Source organism: Silene latifolia, chromosome 6, assembly GCF_048544455.1.
Source record: "Silene latifolia isolate original U9 population chromosome 6, ASM4854445v1, whole genome shotgun sequence".
NCBI lineage: Eukaryota > Viridiplantae > Streptophyta > Magnoliopsida > Caryophyllales > Caryophyllaceae > Silene > Silene latifolia.
Window position 1 is genome coordinate 38,671,361 of NC_133531.1, and position 18,209 is coordinate 38,689,569.

The following is an 18,209-nucleotide window of genomic DNA, read 5'->3' on the forward strand; positions in this document are numbered from 1 at the left end:
CGGGTTACGGGTTCGGTCATTTCGGGTTCGGGTAAAATATGGGTCGGGTCCATTTCGAGTTTATACGGGTCGGGTTTACATGGGTTTCGGGTCGAATTTCGAGTTAAAACGGGTTTGATTAACGCCTTTTTACAAATGTTTAATTTATTTAGTTTAAATTATAAATATATAGTTACTCTTAATTTTTATAAGGGTTATTTAATGGGAATACTACATTCTATGGGTGCCCTTCTCAAAATACTACAACCTATAATTTAACTAAGAATACTACAAGTATGACACCATTCCCCTCATATTACAATAAGTGGAAGGGCAACCGGAATGACATGTACCCTTTGTTTTAAACACACTTATTAACCAGATTTCTTCCTTCCACCTCTTTTACCTTACCTTATTACTCTTCCTCTCTCTTAAACACGCCCACTCTTCATCCTTTCCATTTTCCAGGAAACCAAACTAGCAAAATCAAAATCCACCGTCATCAAACCCGCCAGTCTAATTGGATGACACACGACCTATTAACGAGGGGCCACCATCCTTGGAAAAGTTCCCTGGTGATAGACTAAACGCCTCAATCAAGGTCGACTAGCCAACAACAGTCGTGACCATTGAAAGAGTGGTTACCATCAAATGACGCTGCGAAACAATTTACTGAGAGAGAGTTTCAACAATGGCACCCATGAGGCCATGGCCTCAGCTCAAAGTGCTATGGATTATAACCTCTACCTCTACAACCATTTTTTTCATAGTTGGCTTCGACTCCTCAAGATTCTTTGTTCAAGGGGCAATGAAACCAATTTCAGCAATAATCTCAGCATTTAAACTTCAATTGGGAAATATGGAAAGATATTATACACAAGCTGCTGAAACCTACCACATGCCTGATCTTAAATCATGGCATAAACACCGAGACAAGACCTTATTCTACTGCATTCTTAGACGATACCGATTACAGTAGCCGAGATAGCACCACAACTTGTGTTCAAAACTGCAATTTAATACTATGACCGGAACGGCCAGCTTACTTGACAGACTGACAAAATAGAGACTGAATTCAGGTTTCTAGAAATAATCCGAAAGAAGTCAATGAGATGGGTTTTCTTGATTTGTGAATTGATGTTCTGGATTTTTGCTGGATTGTTGATTTATTGTTGTCTTCTTTTGGGTGTGATGCTTGATTTGTGAAGCTGTAATTAAGGTTATTTAAATACTGTTGATTTTGTTATTCAAACATATTGTTGATGGATATGAACCAGACGCAATGGAAGAAGAAGAAGAAGAAGAAGAAGAAGAAGAAGAAGAAGAAGAAGAAGAAGAAGAAGAAGAAGAAGAAGAAGAGGGTAAGGTGTTCATTAATGGAAGAAATTTGAAGGAGATATTAAGAAAAGGAAGAAAAATTAAATGAGGGACAAATTAAATGGAGGAAATTTACTGGAGGAAGGAAGGAGTTTTGATGGAGGAAAGGAGAAAGAGCTCTAGTGAATGTCAGGGGAAGGAGATTGTGTTTTTATAAAGGAAAACGTGCCCCCCTCCTCCTTAACATGTTTCTTCCGGTAAAAAAATGACCAATTCTGTTCTAAGAAAGGAAGTGTGATACTTGGTAGTATTCTTAGTTAAATTATAGGTTGTAGTATTTTGAGAAGAGCACCCATAGGTTGAAGTATTCCCATTAAATAACCCTTTTTATAATTATCTAGCTTAATATACGATATCAGTAAGATGATGCATTTTTTTGCTTATTATATTCAATATTACAACACTATACGAAAGTGATGACATGGCACACACTTCGTGGTGAAGACATGATATATGGTTTGAGGTGATGAAGTGGCAGTGCTAACGTGGACAGCGGTTCGACTTATTAGGGCAAAAGTGACGGCGTGGCACACATTTCGAGGTGATGACGTGGCATGTGGTCAGAGGTGATAGGGTGTCAAGCAATGCTGACGTGGAATATGGTTCAATGTACTATGATAAAAGTGACAATATGACACACACTTCGAGGTGATGACGTGACATGTGGTTTGAGATGATATGTGACACACATACCGCATATATACATATCTTTCCTTAAAAAAATATAAGTCAATACATTATACATATAAGACATTGTGTATTTTAAGGAAGATATATTGTCTTGACACAACGGTCAACCCGCTGCGGGTCGAGTTTCGACCCGTTGTTTACGGGTCAAAACGGGTTCTGGTATCTTTCAGGTTTGGGTTGAAAAAACCGGGTCATATGCAGGTTATTTACGGGTCGGGTTACAGTCGATTTTCGGATCGGGACAGATTTTGACAGGTCTAACTGAGACCGAGTAATTGGGGGAGAAATCCAAAAATAGAACCCACTAGGAAACCAACAAAAAAAACATAAATAAAAGTTCATAGTCATGCGGATCCGTATTGATTATTTGTGACACATAGCTCATTAATTAAAAGTTATACATATTGTACAAAACAAATATAAAGAGAAGATCGAAACATATTGAATATCTAATATAAATTCAAGATAACGAATGTAAAGTAGTATCATATAAGTATGTCAATATAAGGATTTAGAGACTTGAAGACTAAATAAGAACCCAAAAATGACCCGTGATTTTTACGGGTTTCAAAACTAGTTAGATGTTAGAAGTCATTAGTAGTAAATATTAGGAGTTAGTGTTTTGTATGTTAAAGGCTCTTAATGTTACTAGATAAGTTAGGACTTAGGACCTTATATAAATAAGGGTCATTTGTCATGTTGGATAATATAAATGAGTGTGTGCTTAATATCTCGAGTTCAGCATAGTTGGAAATCTTAGCTAGTGCCTAGTGGCTAAGTGTTGGAGTATTGAGATTGTATTATTGTTAAGCTTTAAGAATAATAATACAAGTTGGACTGTGGTTAAATCCATAACAAAATATGGTGTCTTTGCATTTTATATTATTTGTACCAAAAACCCCAACACGGGTTACTATAGGTCGATTCCAATTAGGGTTTGAGTGGGACACATTAGATGTTGTATTGGTTATCGGTTACCCTCAGGTAGGGTTGGGGTGCACTGAATTTTGGGTTCTATACTACCCGGTCTTGTACGTTTTAGATTGAGTCGGGGCAAATTTTGTCTACTCTAGGGTTTACCTTGCAAAATATGTGCTGTTTGTTTTATTCTGGGCCTTGCTTCCCTTTTGATTGAGATCGTTGCTGAACATCCATGGGTTCTTGGCGAAGATGGACCACTTCCTGAGTTTTTGTGTTGGTGCAACCAAAATAGCTTGCAGCGAGATTTGTTAGCCAACGGTATCGACGAGAAATCAAATGGTGGCGAAGGAGAGTTTTGATTTATCCATTTTGTTCTCCTGTTTTTGTTTTTGTTTTTCATTAATTTATGGTGTCAAAATCATGCATGTTGTATAGTAGCAGAGCGCTAGAAATTTTACGAGCAAGGCCCTGCTTTTTTGGACTGAAATTGTCTGAACTGAACTGAACTGAACTTAGTAAAGCTGAACTGAACTGATCTTATCTGATCAGAACTGAACTGAAAATAAAAATAAATAAATAAATAATAATAATAATAATAATAATAAAATTAATACCAATAATAATAATAAATATTATAACAATATTATTCATTATTATTAATATATTAATATAATATATATATATATAATAGTAATATAATAATAAATATAGTAATAATAATAATAATATATTAGTAATATAAATGATAACATTATTATTAATAATATAATATTAAATAATACAATATATTAATTATAATAACTAAAAAATAAATATGATAAGTATAATATAATATAAATATTATAAATAATTTTAACAATTAATATAAATAATAATAATAGTAAAAATAATAATAATAATATAATAATAATAATAATAATAATAATAAATATTAATACTTTATACTACTAATATTGCCATTAATCATAATAATATAATAATAAATAAATATATTAAATAATAAAAATAATAATAAAAACAATAGTAATATAATAAATATATATTAATATAGTAATAAAAATATTTAATAGATTAATATATTAATAATGATAACAGTAAGAATATAAAATAAGAATAGTATTATTAACGTTGAACTGAACTGAACTGAACTGAGTTGAACTGAACTGAACTTAATATAGCTGAAGTGAACTGAACTGAACTTATAAAAATTGAAATTAAGTCCAAAAGAACATGGACTAATTCTTATATGAGGGATGAGAAGATATAGTAATAACCTTTGTGATGTATATTTTGCCTTTTTTGGTTGTGGAAAGATTTGACGTTGCTTTGGAAGTTTCTTGTTTCGTCTCTTGCCGAAAATGTGTGTTGAGATTCTTTATCCCGTAATTATGTCCCATTTCTTGTTTATATACCTAAACTAATCATACATCGGTCACTTGCCGTATGACCCAATCACTTAGTGACCCTAATGCTTGCATGACCCGAGCCAACTGGCCCATTTGCGACCTCTAGTTGCAAGCCTACACTTGTTTATCCGCCCATGTTAATGAATGTAAGTTCATTTCATTGCAATTGGAAGACCTTTTCCAAGATTTTTCAAGTAGTGATTTCTAAGTTCAAATCTCATTTCATTCACTCAGGCACCCGGCAAATGCTGTCGATTTCCATCCATTGAAGATGATGATTAACTGCATAGTTTGCTGTGAAATGTCAATGTTGATACACTGTTAACAGAAGAATGCTTTATTACAGACAGATTTCAAGCATACCCGAGAACTAGATTATAAGACGTATTGACGTGATCGTTTCAGCCTAGGTGTGGAGGAGAATAAGTGTGGATAGATCAGTAGGCTAGTAGCGACAAAAAATAAAGTAAAGCCAGTACTATAAGCATAGATTTACAAATAAATACATCATAGAACTGCTTCTGCGAATCATCATTGGGTTTTGCGCGGTTTTTCCATGAGCTTTGCAAAAAAATATTTCCAATCTGAAACCTTCTCCTCTCCATTTGTCACCTATTATTCAAGGCAAACAAGGTCGTACATACATGGCCTTACCTTTGTGTTCAAAACAGAAATATACAGTTTCAATGAAAATTGTGTTAAGAATTGCATCAATTAACTTTTGTTTGATATATAAGACGCGTGTATGGCTTAATGAGCAGTTTTTTTTGTATTCCAACATATGTAAATATCTCTGAAAAATATGGTAAAGATCATCGATTCTCTGACTCCATTGGAAACGGAAAATATGGTAAAGACTAAAGATCCCTGAAAAAATAAATGCAATTTAATCACTACAAGGATAACACGGCATAGTGACGGAACAGTAGGGACGGATGAAAATCCCGTCACAAAACACGGGTTTGCAACGGACTTGTGACGGATTTGTGACGGACTAGCCGTTACATAACGTCACAAGAATTTGGCGGGTTGACAAAAACAAGGGCGCCAAAGTCTCTGACGGGTGATCCGTCACAAAAACAAAGATTTGTAACGGATATTCCGTCACAAAAACAACTATATGTGACGGATATTCCGTCACAAAGAAAAAGTAAACTTGTGACGGATATTCCGTCACAAAAATTCAAAAAAAGCGGGTTTGCAACGGAATTTGTGACGGCTAGTCCGTCACAAATTTTCTTTAACTGACACACGTCACTTCTTGCAGAGGGAATCTAAAAAGTATACATGTGACGGAATAATTAAAACTTGTGACGGATATTCCGTCACAAAAATTCAAAAGAAGCGGGATTGAGACGGAATTTGTGACGGCTAGTCCGTCACAAGTTTTTTTTTTTCTGATAAAACAAAGTCGCGTCCCCCTTTACCTTTCTCATTTCCCCCAAATCAATTTCTCTAATTATTTACCCCAAAACATCGACCACCCACCATTGTTCACCCCATCAACCACCGTCACCTGTCAAGACCGCCGCCACCCTCTGCCGCGCCGCCGCCGCCTCCTGCCGCCGCCGCCACCTATTCATTGCCACCGCAATCAACCACCACCATTTTGATTTTAGTTAATTAGGTAATCTTTTCTTACTAATTATCTTTTAAAATTACTAATTATTATTTAAATTATGCTAATGACTCTAGGATAGTAGCCATTGTTGTTGTTGATGTAGTTATTGTTTATGTTGTTATAGTTGATGTTGTGTGTATTATTGTTGTTGATATTGTTAAAGTTAATATTTTAGTAGAATATTAGAAATTGGTTAAAAATGTAAGTTAGAAATTGATATGTTTGTTAGAAATTTGTAGTATATTAATAGTTTGTAAATTGTTATGTTAGTTATAAAAGTTAATATATTAGTAAAATGTTGTAAATTGGTCAAAAATGTTGTAAATTGGTTAAAAATATAAGTTAGAAATTAGTAGTATACTAGTAGAATATAAATTGTAAGTTAGAAATTTGTTTAAAATGTAAGGTTAGATATGATTATAAACTAATGTCAAATGATGGAAATTGGTTTAAAATGTCATTTACAAATTGTTATGCTAGTTAGAAATTAGAAGAATATAAATTGTAAGTTAGAAATTGGTTTAAAATTAGTAGCCATTGTTTTTATTGTTGATGTTCAAATTATTGTTTGTTTTGATGTTGATCGACCTAGTACCCGTTCAAGAATTTCTCATTAGGAGCAATTCTTGAATAGTCCCCGTTTTGGATCGTTTGTCTTTGCGTTTCAAGTCACTTAGGTAGTAAACACGTACTTGTGATTTATTAATGACGAAAGAGTTTGGTAACGATTCCTTTAATGTTCTCTAAATACATATGTGGAATAATTATTTATTCTACATTGTGTATTTGGAGAACTAAGGGGAATTTTGCGAATTTTTCCTCATTAATAAATAACAGGTGTGTGTTTACTAGTGACTTGAAACGTACATTAATGGGTTTAGGTTGGAGTGATAAGGACCCAATTCGAAGATGGAGTACTTGTTGACAATAATTATATATTTGTATGATAATATTTATTGTGTATTGTTGGTTGCTATTATTCTTATTTTACTATTGTTTGTTTATAACATAGATATATTGAAATGTAGATACATAACATGAAAAGATTAGAACGAGCGTGGATGTATGAAAGATTAGATGAAAAAAAGAAACCTAAGGTTGAATTTGCAAAGGGTGTGAGGGAGTTTATTGAATTCGCGGAACAAAGTACCGTGTATAAGGATGTATGTGAAATGAAGTGTCCATGTAAGAAATGTAAGAATGTAGCTTATAGAGGAAAGAGGGATGTTCTAAGTCATCTTTACTCGTATGGTTTTGCCGATAATTACTATGTATGGACGCACCACGGTGAGAATTTGCCTATCCAAGAAAGTACGAGTAGTGTAGTTAGTGGAAATCCTTACCGGGAGATGGTAGAAAATGCATTACGCGATAATATTGAACAAATATTGGAAGATCAACTTAATCCCGACGACCTTAGCAATGAAGAAGTGCGTTATGAAACCCCAAACCCCCAAATTTCTTCCTTCTTTAAAATGCTAGAACAAGCCGAACAACCAGTGTATACGGGAAGTAATATGAGTCTGTTGCAAGCGGCCGCTAGGTTGGCAACACTCAAATGTGAGAACAACATATCTCTTAGATGCGTTGATGGTTTTATGTCGTTCGTTGGTGACATTATTCCAAAGGATAATCAAATGGCGCGCAATTTTAATGAGATTAAGAAGGTGCTTAAGGGATTGCAACTACCCCATGAGAAGATTGATGCATGTCCCTCTTTGGATGCATGCTTTTTGGGAGGAAAATGCTAATCTTGAGAAATGCACAAAGTGCCATGCAGATCGGTATAAGAGTGCAAAGAATTCAAGCGGGAGACGAATTCCTTGTAAACCACTAACTTATTTCCCGCTTGCACCAAGGTTACAACGACTATATGCAACCAAGCACATAGCAGGTGAGATGAGTTGGCACTATAAAAACTCTAGATTAAGAGAAAGTGGGACAATGGCACACCCAAGTGACGGAGAAGCTTGGAAACATTTCGATAGAGAACATCCAGAATTTGCAAGTGAGCCTCGTAATGTTCGCCTGGGTTTGTGTACAGATGGATTTGACCCTTTTGGGCAATTTGGGAGGAATTACTCATGTTGGCCCGTGATTTTCACTCCGTACAACTTACCTCCTTGGTTATGCATGAAGAGACAATTTATGATCTTATCTTTGCTCATTCCAGGTCCTAAGAACCCTAAGGTAAATTTGGATGTATACCTCCAACCGTTAATCAAAGAGTTGAAAGAACTTTGGGAAACTGGTGTGTACACCTATGATGTCTCTAAGAAACAAAATTTTCAATTAAAGGCCGCATTAATGTGGACGATCAACGATTTCCTTTGCATATGGTATGCTTTAAATTTGGTCTACAATGGGTACCGTGCTTGTCCTTATTGTCAAGAAAAAGACCATAAATCTTTTTGGCTAAAACATAGTGGCAAGGTTTCTTGGTTCGATTGTCACCGTGAGTTCTTAAAACCTGATCATCCTTTCCGCAATAATTGTAAGCATTTTTTAAAGAAGAACACTGTAACCCGCATAGCCGCAGCGAAACTAAACGGTGACGAGGTGTGGGATACGGTAAAAGATTTACCAAAAGTAATTGATGCTTCTGATCAAGAATTAAAAAGATTGAAAGACAAGAAGGAAGGTTGGTGGAAACAAAGCATATTTTGGGAACTTCCTTATTGGAAAACGTTGTTGATTCGACACAACTTAGATGTTATGCACATTGAGAAAAACTTTTTTGAACAGATTATCAACACGGTGATGAATGTACCAAAGAAAACTACATTTGGACCTAAAGGTAAAGCTGACTTTATTGAAAATTGTTATAAACGGCCTACAACATCTAGGTTTGTTTTAACAACTGCTGAAAAAAAGGCTTTGTGTGATTGGGTTTGTTCTTTGAAATTCCCGGATGGTTATGCTTCGGATTTGAGTAGGTGTGTCGATCATGTGAAGTTGATCTTGCATTCGATGAAAAGTCATGATTGTCATGTCTTTATGGAGCGTTTATTACCTGTTGCTTTGAAACATTTACTCCCGACGGCTTCTTGGAATGCAATAACGGAGATAAGCCAATTTTTTAGAGACTTATGTGCATCTACAATTAAGGTTGAATCTATGGAACGTTTAGAGACAAACATTGCGGAAATAATATGCAAGTTAGAGAAGATATTTCCCCCATCTTTCTTCAATTCCATGGAGCATTTGCCCATTCACTTACCTTATGAAGCGGAAGTTGGAGGACCTGTTCAATATCGATGGATGTATCCATTTGAGAGGTAATATATCACTTATTTACTCCTTTAACCATTTATTTTGGATTGACAATAATAACTAATTATTAATTTACAAATTCAATATATTTTTAGGTTCCTTAATCATTTGAAAAAAAAGATTACCAACAAAGCCCGCGTGGAAGGTTCCATATGCAACGCTTTTTTGTTAGAGGAAATTTCCAATTTCTGTTCTTTATATTTTGAAGATCATATTGACACAAAATCGAAAGACTTGGATGTTGGTTTGAATTTAGAATATCATCTAAATTCAAACCTACCCACGTTATTCAATGATGACATGGGAACTACAACCGGGAAATGTATTGAGAGATTCTTGGATGAGAAAGAGTTCGAAGAAGCTCACTTTTATGTGCTAAGGAATTGTGAAAAATTGTTAGAGCGTTATGAAGAGTACGTTACGTCTTCTTTACTAAATTCATTCTTAATTATTATGCTTGGCTTAAATTATAAATAATATATAACAAAAACATGTTATTGATATAGGGAGTTTGAGACACATATCAAACTAACATTTCCTGACATTGTTTCGTCGGATGACGTTTGGAGCAAACATGACAAAAGTTTTACGAAATGGTTCAGAAATGAAGTAAGTTATACATTTTATTTAAAATAGACAACTAACACATTACTTATTTAAGAATGATAAAATTATAACACGTTAAAACATTTCTTATTGAATAGGCTTATAGATTGAAGGATCATTTAATTAAGACTCTAGCAATGGGTCCTAGTAATATGGTGAGGACTTGGAGACGATATTCTATCAATGGTTATAAATTTCGTGCTTTTAAGAAGAAGGTTGATATTCCGAAAGCTACATTAAGCAATGGGGTTTGTGTAAGTTCCACAGAAGGGTTGGACTACTATGGAATTCTAAATGAAATAATTGAGCTTGCTTATTATACCGGTCCAAGGATTTATAGGGTCATATTATTTAAATGTGATTGGTTTGATAATTCTCCACAAGGACTCAATATCCATAAGATTTACGGACTTGTAGATGTAAACCAAGCAAAGAGACTTTGTGGACATAATCCTTTTGTGTTAGCCTATCAAGTCGATCAAGTTTGTTATTCTCCTTATCCAACCACTAAGCAAGATAATCAATGGTCTGCGGTTTTTAAAATTAAGGCTAGATCACATGTCGACGCTCCTGTTAAAGAAATTGACTTTCAAGAAGATGTTGACGTTGTCAATGATCATTCCATTTCACCAATTTTGGTGGAAGACATCCGGAGTGAAGATGAATACGAAGTGGTTATAGAAAGCGGCGAAGATGATGGAGATAATGATGAAGAAAAAGAAGAGGGAGAAGAGTGGGAAAATGAGGAAGAAGTGCACGAAGTCGGAATGCTTTTTTCAGAAGATGAAGCTCTTTTAATTCGTAGTGATAGTGATAGTGATGGAGATTAGCTGTAATTTTATTCAATTTTTTTGGTTAATAATAATGTTAATCCATTTGTGTAAAACTATGATGTTTATTTTGAGTTAAGGTTAATTTTAAGACAATTTATTGTGTGATTTATTTTTGTTGACTTTCTTGTGTGATTTAGACATATATTGCGTTATGTATCACATATTTGACTAACAATTTGGAATGTTTATAGTTAGTAATTATGGTAGGTCGTAGAAACATAATTAGACGGATGTTTGGAGGTGGTAGTCGTGGACGACATGACCGGGAGGAGGAGGAGCAGGAGGTAGAGCAGCCACAGCCACACCAGCAGCAGCAGCAGCCAGAGGACATGCGAGTTGTTCTATCAGAGGATCCTGCCATAGGATCCTGGTAAGTAATGCTTTCCCTTTTTATTTTTTATTGACTTTCTTGTATATTATTTAAATAATGACGCATTTCAAAATACTACCCATTATAGTCAATATTTTTCAAAATCCTATATATTATACTTTGAAAATATAAGTATAATATGTGATATTTTGAAAATATCAACTATAATAGGTAATATTTTGTAATTTTTCCTTTAATAATTTTATTTTAAATCACCTGATCTAATATATGTCATTTATTTCAAGGTGGGAGGACAAGCCGATCCGCGAATATTTGACCAAGTCATTCACTCATACGTACGTGGAGTACGTCACCAATTGGTCAGAGATGACTCATGAGCAGCGAGAGAGGATGTGGCAATATTTTGAGGTTAATTCTTTAATAATATTTTTATTCTTTAATAATATAATTAAATTTATTTATCTCCGTCACAAAAATTCAATTTTTTTAATTTCAGGGTAGTGTTCGGGCCCACGAACGAGGATATCCTCTTAGGACTGAGTGGGAGAGTCGGATCAAGAGGCGTATTACCCAGATTATCGCCCAAGCCGTCACCGCAAAGAAAAAGCCGGAGTGGCTTACCGTCACAAATTGGGAGAAATTGAAGAAAAGGCCAATAGAGAATCCCGAATTTGCTAAAACTTCGGAAATAAATAAGGTAAATAGAAGGTCGGGATCGAAAGATGGGAAAGCATTAGCAACCCACACTCTCGGAAGGAAGAATGCAGTTTTGGCTTTTAAGGAATTGGTAAGTACATTTGAGTTCCCAAATTTATAAAATTTCTTATTTCATTTAAGTATTTATTTTTAGTGTATTTCATAATTTAGTTTTCTCATAACAAAGGATTAACGATTATCGATCTATAATACGGAGTAATATTTTTTTCATATAATTTTTTCGAGTCTTTGAAGCCACACCGTACAAGCTCATGGAGAAGTCCAAGAAAGATAAGCATGGCAACTGGATTAACCCTCGGCGTAAGAGACCGATGTAAGTTTCTTTAATTAGAAAAAATCGATTTAATTAGCCTTCTTATGTTATTTTATAAATTAGTAAGGTATTATTTAATTTAAATTTTAACTAACACTTTTTTCCTACTTATTACTTTTTCAGGTTGGTTACCGTCGACTTATGAACCAGCCAATGCCCGAGGGACTGGAACCGGATCTGAACGAGTCCTACTATACCGCCAAAGTGGAGGCTATAATGAGAAGATGCGCGTGTGGGGTATGGGGTCGGCGGCACCGAGTTGTACGATCCTCCGGCTAATAGGCTTGCCCGTCACTCGGTTTCTTCTTACTCACCTAGTTTGCTTTCTCGAGTCACAATGGAAAATTCACAATTGCGACAGCAAATCGGTAGGATGGAGGGAGAGATAATGACCCAAAAGCACAAAGGAGATAGCATGGAGGCGTTCTTGTTCGAGAAGTATGGATGGACTCCCCCTCCCCCCCTACATGCTCAGGTGGCCCGCCTCCATTTCGTAGAGACGATTTCACGGATGACGGTCATCCATTTGGTGGTCAACACGTTACCCCGATTAGGCAAACTCTTAGTTTCTTAAATAAAAATCAAATCTTGAACCTTGGTAGATTTGATGAAGTTTATGTAAACCACTAACTTAATTATGTTAGATTTTATTTATAAAAGACAACCTTTAACTTTATGATTCGGTGTTGGTGTTAGTTAAAACGTATTGTTGATTGGTTCCCGCTTTGCGGTCGACTTGACATAGATTCCCGCTTTGCGGTCGATGGGGTTGTGTGGTATATTGCAGGTTTTACTGAAACAATGCTACGTGCATTGTGGCCAGCAGCAAACCTGCTGGTTTTTTTAAAAATGCTGTTTCATTATGTGACGGATTAGCCGTCACAAATATCAAAAATTTGCAACGGCTAGTCCGTCACAAAAATTCAATTTGCAACGGATAGCCCGTCACAAAAATTCTATTTTGCAACGGATAGTCCGTCACAAAAAATCTATTTTGCAACGGATATTGCGTCATAAAAATTCAATTTTGCAACGGATAGTCCGTCACAAAAAATCAATTTTGCAACGGATATTCCGTCACAAAAATTCAATTTTGCAACGGATAGTCCGTCACAAAAAATCAATTTTGCAACGGATATTCCGTCACAAAAATTCTATATAGTGACGGATTCGTCCGTCACTTTTCCGTGTTATCCTTGTAGTGAATGTTGTGATTGTTGTCTTGTGTGATGCTATGGTATGCACAAGGAACATGCGCATCTGAATTTAAGATGATGCATTTTTGTTGACTGACCTCTATTATTAGTCCAGTGTCTGGAATGGATTCGAGAGCCTCACACAAATGAAGGACGTGTCTTTCTTGCTCAGACTTCCCTTAGCTGCAACACCGTGTCACTGAAACAAGATATGGTCAGACGCTCTGTTTGTTATCCTTATTCCCCAATGCTTCTATTAATTTGATCAGAATTAGCAGGAATTCTTTGTTATTTTTGTTCCCCAATGCCATCAAATAAGGTTCAAATTTGCTTATTTTTACTTTTAGCTATTGTTTTGGACAGCTTTATACCAACATTTCTTAATTGCGAGCTCTTATTCCGAGAAAGAGAGAGTATACGCATACCTCTCGAAAGCTAAACCCTTGTGTTCCACCCGGGGAGTTCAGTAATAACATGTGTCTTAGCCTAAGAGACCGGTTATTTAAACCGGTTTCTTTGATTAATTCAAAAAGACCAGTTCAGTGGAGAAACCAGTCTCTTTGATTATTTCAAAGAAACCAGTTGTCTGCAGAAACCGGTCTCTTTTATTGTTTCAAAGAAACCAGTTACTGACCATAACCGGTTTCTTTGATCTATCTTTGAAACTTGTGATTTACTAAAACCAATCTCTTAGGTTTTTCCTTTAAAAAAAAAATGTATCATTCAATAAAGTAAGACCTTGATAATTTTTAATCAAAAATTAAAATTAGATTACATCATCATCATATACATATAAAATCAGTCTGACTTAACTTTACGAAATATGATACAAATTCATATAAATTGATCCAAAATTATTAAAATGAATAAATCTAACAAAATAATAAGTCTATGAGTTAACTTTATCGTCAGAGCAATCTAATATGTACCCAACTTGGAGTCTTCAAACGAGTCGCCGCTGGCCTCAATGCTGTAGGAGAAAAGAACAAGCAGTTTTATAGTCACTGGGATTCATCAAATGAGTCGTTGATGGCCTTTAATTTCCACAATGAAAAAGGATGCAAAGCACATTAGGAGTAAAAGCTCGCCTATTCAGTCTGCCAAGGACACTATCGAGAGCTTCTTATCCAGTTTCACTTCCACTTCCACACTGATAAAACAACAGATAGAGCAGACTGCACAAAGAAATTCTCTTGTGACATAAAAATAACAAATAAACTATTTCGAAGACGTGAGTAGTGATAGTAACACAAACCTGACTTGGCTAAGTTGTTCAGATCAATGCCACCGAAAGGTAGATTCACTTCACGTTCTTTCTGAGGAGCTGCATCATTGTGAAAAGGCTAGCAAATACCATATTGTTTATTTACTGCTTCTACCACAAGCTATTTTAACATTTAACTAGCTTGCTAGTATAACATACATAAGAGTGTGACTTTGTCCCTATATTGTCGTAATCATTGGCATAAATACAATTATTAAATTTTTCAGCTCTAGCACCAAAAGACCAAAACATGAAGGGAGGCTATACCTTGCAGCAGGTGAAGATGTATTTAAACTTGAGGAGCATACCACAGGATCACTTCTAAAGAAGACTAGGATTTAAGAGTCAAAATAAACCATATTTTCTTCCAAGACGTCCAATCAATTTCTAGATTTAAACAATAAATGTCAAAGCAATATAAATAAACTCTGACATGGCTGAACATATTTTTTAATAATGACATGTCTATTGCATTGCTTGCTTGCTTACCCAACCTGTTCAGTGGCATCAACCTCATAGGCCAGAGTAAATAACAATCACAAACTCAATGTCGATACAACAAATGGTCACTACTTACAAGTGCTTTCTGCAATGATCCCATCTTGAAATCTTCTAAGCTCGGCTTCCCTTCCCAAATTTCCTAAATATGTCAGGCTAAATTCCGAAAAATAGTAGAGATATTAGACCACCAAAAACAAAGAGAGCTACGGGCTATAAATTTTAAAACACGAGCATGTGAAATCTAACCCACAGTACAACTGTACAAGATAAGGCTTTGTACCTTTCGCCATTATAAGCCCACCAGTCTACAACTCCTCTTCAAATAAATCATCCTTGTTCCCATCTCTGCTTCGTCTTTATTCTAGAAATCGACATCCCCAAATTTATTCAAATACTGCACTTGGTGTACTAGTCATAGGTTTGTCTTGGTGCTTGTTCATAACTTTTAGATGGCTTTGCATTCTATACAGTTCAAAAAAAAAAAAAAAAAGAATTAGGGCGTCACCCGCACTCTTCACCCTAGTATTTCATAAAACTATTAGGTATAGATAATGAAACATAGGACCAGTTCTAGGTCCATTAAAGAATACTCATGTGTAGACATTGATAAGACGGGTAAGCGCATATGAAGTCTTCCGCAACAACTTATGTATAACAGAGAACTGCATTAAGCTTTATTTTACTTTATGTATACTTATACCCATCCCAAACAAGTAGACAATATTCTACCTGACTAAGTACCTAAAGAAAGGATCACGTAACCAAGCTAATAGTTATTTAGCTCCACTATACAGATTGCATGTATATTAACTAAACTTTACAAAATATATTAGTTATACAATTAATAGTGTAATACTGTCGAATGCAGAAGCCTAACTCAGAAACATCACTCATGTGACAGTCCTTGATCTTCAGCTATTCGAAGATTGTATACTTGGTGCCCGAATATGTAAAGTGCCCTTATTTGTTCTCTAATGTTAGATGGATTAGAACAATTATACACCGTATTTGGGGGGACTCGTTCCCATGTCAACTAACATTATCATATTTATCATACTTGTACTTTCCCCATATGCCATTAACAAAAGCAGTAATCATCTCCTATAAAGGACTACTACCCAACACATATAAGACGACAATAGGACTATCGATTTTGGTTAGTAAGTAGCAGCAATTTAGGTTTAAAAATAGCAGGAGAGTCTCGATTACATTACCTCACAGGCTCACACAGTAATCAACTATAATCCATCATTCTCCCCTTAACCACGAACCGCTTCTTCCACAATTGCATATATCTGCATTCAACTCATCATATGAAACTAATGGGCTTTCAAAGCACTTGGAATAATCATATATTCATATCATTGATAATTTGATATTATTCAGCTATTGCAAATTGCCATAACAATCATCTCACTCACACTCGATCAACAACTATCGCACTTTGTGGCAATATTAAAAACAAAAAAAAATCTACCAAACTTAAATTCTCAAATCTATCTTGAAATATACGGATAAACTTCAATAGTAGATCCATAATCTATAAATATTATTAAAAGGCTAGCTTAAAAATGCCACGTAGACAATGCCACATGGGATGGAAAAAAGCCACGTACACAATAATAATGTGACTTGGCAAACGAATATAACATGGATTATCCAATTTATTATTATATTGCATTAATTTAAAATACTTATTCCCTTTAAAAATCCATCCATATTCCATTAGCTTTAAATTTAAATAACTAAAAAAAACTACAATAAAAAATACGCATTAATTATAAGTTAATAATTTCAAAATATTTCATATGGAGTAGTATTATATGTATTCGAAATAAAAATAAAAAACTGAATACATAAGAAATTAAGAACGACGATGAATAAATGAAGTTGGAAAAAAAAAATTGTATTGTCACTAATTCACTACTTTTTTTAAAGGCATTAATTCACTATTGTTGCTACTATAACTTTGTTGTATATAGAAGATGTTTTACAGAACTACTTAATCGACAAATGAGTATTAAAGATCATATAAAAAAATTAGGAAAATATAAAATATATGAAAAAGAAAATACTTATTTAATTTAAGTAATTTACAAACAAATTCTGTAAATACTTAAGTGAAATTAAACAGTAATAATAGAATTTTAAAAGGGTAGTAATACCGCGTATTTAGTTCATGAAATTATTTTACGTAAAGGATAAGGTTTTGGAAAATATAAAATATATAGAAAAGAAAATATTTATTTAATTTAAGTAATTTACAAACAAATTCTGTAAATAATTAAGTAAATCTATACAATATAGTTAAAAGTTTAGATTAAAGCATTTATCTTAATTTCACATGGCATTAGCATTTAATATTTTATACCCCATTAATTTCTATTAATTTTTATTGATTATTTAATTATTTATTAATTATTATGAGATTATTGGTTGTTTGATATAATTCTTATAAAAAAAATGATTACTAAAAGTCCTTACAAAAATGTCATTACATATTGTGTAACATACAAATAAAGAAAATCAAAAGACGTCATTAATATTATTAAATTAAATGTATATATTAAAGATTTGATGAGCTAAAAAAACCAAAAAAAAGATGTAACTTACCAAAATTGACATAAAAGTTTCATAATTTACAATTATATTTCACATTTTAATTGAAATTTTTGGAAGAGAACATATATGTTAGTGAATCGGTTAAATTTTTTCATATTAACACAGCTCATAAAATTAAAGTATACATTTATTTATTTCTTTAAAATCTATATAATAAATAGTATAAAAAGGCTAACATTGAGTACATTTTTAAATGACATGTGATATAACCACATGATTTCAAGAAGTCATATTACAAGTCTCATCATCATAATTAATTTCTTTTATGTCCCCTAATATTTATTCTTACATTTACAATATTAGAAAAAATTAAAGAAGACAATAAACTTTTTATTTTTTTCCACTTCAATACTTTATTCAATTCACCACAAGCATTTAACCATACTTTTCATCTTCTTTCTCCATAACTCATTTCTCAAGTCTCTTTATAATGATTCATATTTTTAGTTTACCTTAAAACTTTTGATGATATTATGACTTTTTAATTACTACTTTTTTTTCTTGAGATGATAATGTTTATTCCATGAGCACAACAATAGACATGCATTTTTATTATAGT

The 18,209-nt window shown here is 33.8% G+C and overlaps 1 long non-coding RNA gene across 3 annotated transcripts in view; it reads right to left on the bottom strand.

The window, feature by feature from the left end:
* Positions 1-4,070: 4,070 nt before the first annotated feature.
* The window catches only part of LOC141586754 (uncharacterized), a 32,561-nt gene continuing 18,422 nt past the window's right edge, over positions 4,071-18,209 (bottom strand). For 2 of the 3 annotated variants that reach the window (XR_012519621.1, XR_012519620.1), the window contains exons 7-9: positions 13,689-13,749; positions 13,362-13,462; positions 4,787-4,985 (exon numbers count right to left, since the gene is read on the bottom strand). This is a non-coding gene — a long non-coding RNA (uncharacterized LOC141586754). The other variant, XR_012519622.1, reaches the window with a different exon arrangement.